We start from the raw sequence: 9,009 nt of genomic DNA on the forward strand, positions 1-9,009 counted from the left end.
GTTGTTTCAAACCATTTCTAATGCTTTTTAATCAATAAGTATCCATCAATGTCATTCAAACCATTTTTCACAGCTTTCAAACTATTCACAATATTTTTCAATCAATAAATATTCCTCAAACACATTTCCACAATTTAAAATAATGATATACAAATAATCAATATTTATTTCCATTGAAAATAATTCAAAAGAAACAGTTGTTGTGCACAAACCTCGATATTTGTCTCCTGGTCTTGACTCAGATTTCTTTCCCTTTGCTAAGTCCTTGTTAATCGAGAAACACAATTTGAAGTGTTTCAGCATCAAATTAAATCTTCTATCGATGGGGTTTGGTAAATAATGCAATCAACTCAATTATTCGCTTAATCACCTAATATACCGACCCTCGATGCGTTTTAGGTAAATTAGGTTTTAGTGTCGTTAATATGTCACACTCGATAGGGTTTTAGGTTTGGTATGTTTTACCAAAGTCATTTCTCGCTTAGTGCATTTTAATGCAAATTGTCGATTCCGAACACTGGTTTGACCTAACCGACGATCTAGTTCCTCGGTTTTCGGTCTCGGTCGAAACTACAAACTTGTAGATCTAGGTCTTATTGCACGCGTGCAAAATTTCAGGTCAATCCGAGTTAAGTAGACCAAGTTATGGTCATTACACTATTGCTGGTCAAGTGGTACCATTTTAGTACAATATTAGGTCAAATTGGTAAATTCTGGTTTGGACAGTTTTTGGACCTGATCTAGTGCAAGTTGTAAGACTTGCGTATGGTCATTTCTGGGTTTTTGTGTCTTAATAAGACTTGTAGGTATGGGTCTTAACTATTCATGGTTAAAATTTCAGGTCAATTGGACCTGGTTTGAGTGAGTTATGGCCTAAATACTCACTGCTGCCCAATTGGTCATTTTTCAGGTCCTAATTGCACCTAATCCGAATTGGTCAAATTTTTAGGTCACCTTGCAAGCAGAATTTTGGCATGGTTTCTCAATGAAAGTTGGCACATTTTGTGCCTAGTTTCACCCCAAATTGGTCTCATACCAATTGAGGTTACACATTCAAGGTTATAGGCTAAAATATACACTGCCGCAATATGCCTTTCACCCCCCCACTTAAAACACATACTCCCCGTGCCAGGTTTACTTGCATACCCTACCAAACTGTTTTGGCACATTACTAAAAACATTTTCTACATTACATTAGCATTATTTTGGGCAGATTCCAATCACCCTCAACACACCAAATATCATTCACAATTACAATTTCTAAATACCATTACAACCACACCTAAACATTACAAACTTTACATACACTTTACAACATTCATTCACATACATATCATCAATCCTTCTAGGTCAATATTCTGCCCACTCTTCCTTCAATATACACCATTTCTCAAGTGTCCACAAGCTGCCACAAATCATTCATCAACATCACATTGCCGTACTCATATGCCAATTCCCATCAAAGTGCATAATTCACCATATAAACATGCAATAACTCACTAAGTTACTAAATCACCATTATTAACATTCTTTCCCATCAATTATATGCACAAATACCTCATCATAAACGTGACCCATGGCTGTCCAAAATGAAAATAACAATAACCTTTCAAACTCAAAATTTTCCTTCACCAAACTAATACCCATAACATGCACAAAAACTTTAACAAAGGATTTCTCAAAAATGCAAACTTACCTTTATTTGTAACTTGCTAAACCTTCACCAAACTTCCCAAAATTGGTATTAATATCTTCCTTGTGGTGTGTAGACCATTTTTCATGAAAGAACCTAAGTGAATGGAGTTGAAATGGAGAGAGGAAATCAAGCTCAAATAAAACGACAATGGAGGTTTTCAATGGTTCTTCAATTCGTCATTTTGAGAGGATTTGATGAAGATGGGATTTCAGATGGTTAGTGGACCACTTCAGCCATATTTCATGTTTAATTAATCCTATAGTGGTCCACTAACTAAAATTAAAACATATTATAAGTTAACTTTCAACTAATCCACATTTAACCCATTATTTCCACTATTTATTTTAGGTACCACCAAATTAATTTTTCATTTCATTTTCTAAGTGTAATACTATTTATTTTTAATGGACATTTAGGTCAAAAGACAATTCAGGATGTCAAATGACCATCATGCCCTGCTCGTGGCTTTCCGATTTTTCAGAATAATCGATTTTGTCTGCTTTTTCGATTTCTCACTTTTCTTTGTACAAATTATTTAATTTTTTCTTTAATCTTTCTAATGAGATTTATACTTCAATAAGGGTCTAATTATGTCCAAAAAATAATTTCCAGGGTACCCCGCATTCCACGGTTAGTCAACGGTCCACCCCGTGACTTCCCGGTGCGGTCACCCATCGCTAGGTTTCCCTGCTCACTTACTCTGTTACATGTCTTTGCTATGATTTTTCATTTGTTTTTCTTTTCTTGTTTTTCATTTTTTTATGTCTCCTCACTCATATTGAGGTATTGTTCTAGGCATCCTAGCTGTCCTGACAACACCGGTCACCTGAGCAAGAGAACGCACTACCGAACTTTGGGGTGTTACAATTCTCCCTTAAATAAATTTCGCCTCAAATTTTACTCGCATTAGTCTCGAATAGCTGTGGGTGCTGTCTCTCATATCCTCTTCACGCTCCCAAGTTGCTTCCTCGCCCAATGATGGTTCCACAAAGACTTTAACCAGTGTATCTGCTTGTTCTCACCGCTTCACCTCATATGCTAGAATTTTTATGGGTTCTTCCTCATATGAGAGGTCCGATTTACTTCAATCTCTTCAACTGATAGTACATGAGATGGGTCCGACTGCACTCTCCTTAACATGGACACATGGAAGACACTGTATCCTTGCTAGCTCGAGGTAATGCCAACCTATGCTAAAGGACCCACTCTTTCCGTAACTTCATATGGTCCGATGAAACGAGGACTTAGTTTCCTTTCTCGCCAAATCTCATAATCCTCTTCCAAGGAGAAACTTTGAGGAATACCTTATCACCCATCGCATACTCAATATCTCTTCTCTTCAGATCAACATAGGACTTCTCACGGTCCGATGCAGCCTTGAGTCTATCTCTCGATCAACTGATCTTTTCCTCTCGTCACTGGACAATTTCTCGCCCAATCATCTTCCTTTCACCTACTTCATCCCAACATAAGGGAGTTCTACACTTTCTCGCCATACAAAGCTTCATATGGAGGCATCCCTATGCTTGATTGGTAGTCATGTTATAAGCAAACTCAATCAAAGGCAAGTGTGTATCCCAACTACCTTCAAATTCAATCACACAAGCCCGTAGCATATCCTCCAATATCCGAATAACCTCTCGCATCGCCATCTGTCTGTGGGTGGAATGTCAGGTCAAGTTCAATCTAGTTCCTAGGGCTCTCTCAAGACTACCCTAATCTAGAAGTGAACCTAGGATCTCTGCTGACACAATTGATACCGGCACTCCATGCAATTTTACAATCTCATATATGTACAATCCGCCAATCTTTCTGTGCTATAGTCCATCCGAATCGCAAAAGTGAGCAGACTTAGTCAATCACAACTATAACCCATACCGCATCATGACTACTCGTGTCCTTGGAAGTCCTGTAACAAAATCCATAGTTATTCGCTCCCATTTCCACTGCATCGACAAAGGATGTAATAAACCACTGAACTTGATGTTCGCTTTACTTGCCGGCTGTTAGGCATTTGGAAACGAATTCACTATATCTCTTTTCATGCCCATCCACCAAGAATGCTCTTTCAAATTTCTCTCAGACATTTTAGTTCCACCAGGTGCATAGCAAATGGAGACTCATGTGCTTCCTTCAAAATGGTTTGTCTCAATTCCACATCACTAGGAATGCACACTCGCTCGATGTAGCAATAAACCATCATCTCTCACAGAGAATTCGTGTTTCTTGCCCTCACAACTTCTTTCAAAGCTTCCGATATTTTTCATCACTGCGCAGCCATTCCGACCGATCAATCAACACCGGCCGTACATGCCATGCAACTACCGTCATTCCTCATCATCAACCTCTAAACCGCATGTCAGGCTTTCAATTCATATACCATGGACAAAGGAGAAACTCGAGACTTGCCATAGTCTTGCGACTTAAGGCGCCACCACCACATTTGCTTTCCCCGGCCGATAGTCTATTAAGCAATCATAATCTTTAATGAGTTCTAACCATCTCCTCCGCCTCAAATTCAATTCCTTCGTGCCTAAGTACTTCAAGCTCTTGTGATCTGTAAATGTAGCATTTCTCCCCATACAAATAGTGTCTCCAGATCTTCAGAGCAAAAACAATAGTTGTTAACTCCTGATCATGTGTTGGGTAGTTCCTCTCATGCGGTTTCAGCTGGCGTGATGCATAAACAATGACATTCCGATCTTGCATCAGTACACAGCCTAACCCATTGTGAGAAGCATCACTAGAAACTGTGTATTCTTTACCCGAGTAGGTAAAGTGAGAACTGAGCTTCGCTTAAGCACCTCTTCAACTCATCAAAACTCACGACATTTATCACCCATCAAATTTTACATCTTTCCGGCAGCTTGGTCAATGGAGAAGATAACATAGAAAATCCTTCACAAACCGACGGTAATATCCAGCTAAGCCTAAAATCGCGACTTCGTGATGTTCCCGGTGGCTTCCAATTAAGGATAGCTTCTACCTTGCCGAATCTACCTTGATCCCTTCAAATTGACACAACATGTCCCAAAAAGGAGATTTCCTTCACCAAAATTCACATTTCACAATTTGGCGATAACCGCTTTCTCCCTTAAAGTCTGCAGCATAATCCGCAGATGTCTATCATGCTCCTCCGCACTCCTCGAGTATATCAAAATGTCATCAATAAACACCACCACAAATTGATCAAGATATGGTCCAAGATAGTGTTCATCGATCCATAAAAGCAAATGAGCATTTGTTAACCCGAATGGCATTACTAGAAACTCATAGTGGCCATACCGAAGTTCTCAAAGCGCTTTTGGGATACTCGCTTGCACCTTCAATCGATGATAACCAGATCGCAAATCAATTTTGGAGAATATCGCCGCACTTTCAATCGATCGAACAGATCATCAATGCGAGGCAATGGATATCGTTTCTTATTGTCACCCTATTCAACCGCTCGTAGTCAATGCATGCGAGAGTACCATCCTTCTTCTTAACAAACAACACCGTGCTCCCCAAGGTGACACACTAGGGCGATGAAGCCCTTTTCAAGTAATTCTTGTAATCAGATCTTCAACTCCTTCAACTCGCTAGTGCCATTCTCGTATGGCGTTATGGAGATTGGATCCACACCGTGCATAACATTAATTTCAAATCGCACTTCTCTTCCGAGGTAATCCCGCAATTCATCAGAAACACATCCGAAAGTCATATACGTAGGGATGTCCTTCAATGCCGACTCCCACTTGGGTGTCTACCACATGTGCCAAGTATGCTTCACACCCTTCTCGATCATTTTTCTCGCTAGTGCAAAAATGATGGTTGATGGCAATAATCGCCTCTCCCCTTGTATTACCACATCATCATCGAGGAGACCAAAAGTGACTGCTTTCACCTACAATAATCATGGCATGATGTCTAGCTAACCAATCCATGCCCAAGATGATATCATAATCTCTCAAGGGCATTTCAATGAAATCGACAGAAAGTGTGTCCTTGGATCACCAAAGGGCAATCTCTATACATCCTATTAACTCGACTCTCCTGTCCTAGCGACTTGTTACTAGCACCTCAAAGTCCATTTTTGTACATGGAACAAGAATGCAATCAATGATGCTAGCACTCACATAAGAATGGGTAGAACCCGGATCAAATAGCACAAATACATTCTCGTTAAAAGTTGAGAAGGTACTGCCACAACATCGATGTCTCTCGCTCTTCTCTGTCTCATGGCATAGACTCGATCGAGCACTGCCTTGTTCTCGACTGCTTTATCGTGCCTTGGCCGCTCGGGTTACTCTACCCCGCCTCTACCTCTGCTAGGTGGTTGTGAGCTCGTGACAGGCTCAATCGACCCTTCGCAGTAGTAGGAGGTGGTCCAACTCGCGACTATCGTGCGTCCTTGGCAAAGTGTCCGTGCCTCCACAGCTATAACAGCTCCAATAGCCTTGTAGCAGATTCCACCATGATTCTTTCCACAAGTTTCACATTGGCGGAGGGTAGGAACTTCGTACTCACGACTGATAGGGAGGTCTCTGTCCCGAATGTCTTCCCCTACCGCATTTCTTGCCACCTCCGCCATGTCCCCATAGTTCTTCCTCTTCCAAGATGACCACCGAACTCGATCATCGATTTTCCTCTTTCTCTGCCTTCTCCGACCTCTTCTTCTCGTGAGCAGCCTCAAACTCAACTCTTTCCAACTCTAGGCTTGAGAAACAAGTTCAGAAGTTAGTGTGTTTGAAGCCGAGCACTTGTACTCTGATACTGGGCTTCAAGCCAGTTTCAAACCTCTTGCATCTCTCCCTGCAGGTAGAGCGTAGACTCATCGCATAATGGCTAAGGCGGAAAATTCTCTTTCATACTCACCACCGATCCGCTCTGCTTTCAAACTTAAGAATTCTTGTAGCTTCGGTCTACATAAGCATCGTGATGTATTTGTCTCAATTCCCGAGGAAGTCATTCCAGTCAAGATCGCAGTTCTACTGCATCGTGGGGAATGGTTTTCCACCACCATAAGCATCCCCTTGTAGTAAGGATACCGAGTATTCAAGTCCGAGCTCCTCTGCAATGAAGTTTCTTGAACACCCTATCCATCCTCTCTAACCACTGTTCAGCTTCTATAGGATCTACTGTCCCCTTAAACTCTGTAGCCCCATACTTCATCAATTTATCATACTGCCTTGTAGGAGATGAAGGAACGGAAGCGTGAAAAACACAAGATTATACCATTGAATTCAAAAATTTTCACCTAGGGTCACAAGCACCATGCAAGATTTATTTTTATCTATTTGATTTCAATGATAAGCAACATATTAAAACTCTTTTAATATTTTTTTGGATCTTTATTTGCCATTTAAGATTTTTAAAATTAATCGATTAATTTTAGAACCCTAGATTAAATCAAGAACGATTACACTAACCTCTTGATGTGCCGCAGCTGTCCGCGCTTTGAGATTCGTATTAATGACACCAGATTTTGTATCTCTATATTTTCCACACAAAGAACACCTTTTGCAGACCTTGAACAGCTTCTAAAGAATTTTCTATTAATTAGAATTTAAAGTTATGCCTTTTAAGAGATTAGAGATGCAAACAGACACTAGAAACAATTTCTAGTGTTCTTAATTCAAGAGATTGATGGCTAATCTCTTTGAATTGATGAGAGATGAAGAGAAATAGCTGGAGAGGCTCAAAGTGGCGTGACATATGAGAGGAGAGGCTGCTGGTTATGTTTTCTTTTCATAACCACACTTAAATAGCTAGGTTAACACATTAAACCCTAGCCACATGTCACCTTTTGATTAGCTCTAGGTTTAAGTGACCCAATCACATTGTGCCAAGTGTCAAACCTATATTTAATCTTGATTTTATTCATCTTACATGATTAAAAATATTTGGCAAGCTTATGTGTTATGCCATGTGTGACCATCTCATGGTGCCACGTGTCACACCGCAAAATGACCAAAATGCCCTCGTGTCTTAATTTTGAGTTCTTAACCCAAAATAATTATTTTCTTCTTCTAATTAATTTATATCAAATATAAATTAATTAATTAATCTCTATTAATTAATTTTCATCAATTAAATTCATATTTAAACACTTTAAATATAATATTAATTTATACTACACATCCAATAATCTAGATTTGGTTTCAAGTCATGCTAGGGACTTTGCAATTTAATTGCAAACCAAATCTATTTAATTAATCAATTAAACTCTTTAATTAATTAATTAAATCATATTTAAATAGGTGATAACTTGTGTATGTGTGTGACTTACTAGGCTCATCACTAATTGGCAATGAGACATGATATCAACTCTTAATATCATCGTAACTCTTTCTTACCATAAATGATTTCTCTCAATCATTTTATGAACCTCATAGACCATGGTTAACACCTAGCATAGCATGCCATGGCCACCCAATTAGTAATAAGATTTACCTTAAATGTACCTATAATCATATGTTACCATGAACTAGAATCTCTACATAAAATCCCAACTCAAGCCGAGTCATGGTTTATGTCAAACTCCATTTGCTATGAATATTATGTTCTCTTTTAATTCCAGTTCTTGATTAAAAGATTTTCTCATCGTAAACTCTTTCTCAATAAATCTATCTGTCTGGCCAGAACTTGAAACATCAAGAACAATTAAATGAACATAGGATTTTAACTCTATTTACTTAGAGGAACAGATTCCATCTTGATCAACACTTACCTCCATATATAACTAGTAGGAGCCAACACATGCCCATATACCCATACATAGTACTAGTATGAAAGCAGTATCAAACTCAAACTACCTATATACAAGATAATCTGCTATCTCAGTCTAAAGATTATATGCACCGATATGATTTATGACAAAACATTGACAAGAGTAAACTCCATGTGCTTGTCATAAGTGTCACCGTTCGCCTACTTATCATTTATAAGAGCCTATAATGTTTGTTATATGGCATGAGACTCACCATTCCATCTTATTTACATCTCATACAAATAACTTGGGAACAAACATGAATACAATCTTTCTGGATAAGTCATGTCATTATTATGAAGTATCCTCGATTGTGAACCAATTTATGATACTTTGTGCTAGAAATACTGTCACTCATATTCTTAATAACTTAAGAATAATATTTCTAACAAAATATCAATGGACCTTTTCTATTACACATAAATATATTATGTAAACGGAAAAGTGAAAGTACCTTTTATTAATAAAATATGTACAAGATACATACTAAATGATATGCTCTAGGGCATACTACTAACAATCTCTCACTAGCACTAGAGCCATTCATTATAATACCTTAGAC

This window comes from Hevea brasiliensis, chromosome 8, assembly GCF_030052815.1.
Source record: "Hevea brasiliensis isolate MT/VB/25A 57/8 chromosome 8, ASM3005281v1, whole genome shotgun sequence".
NCBI lineage: Eukaryota > Viridiplantae > Streptophyta > Magnoliopsida > Malpighiales > Euphorbiaceae > Hevea > Hevea brasiliensis.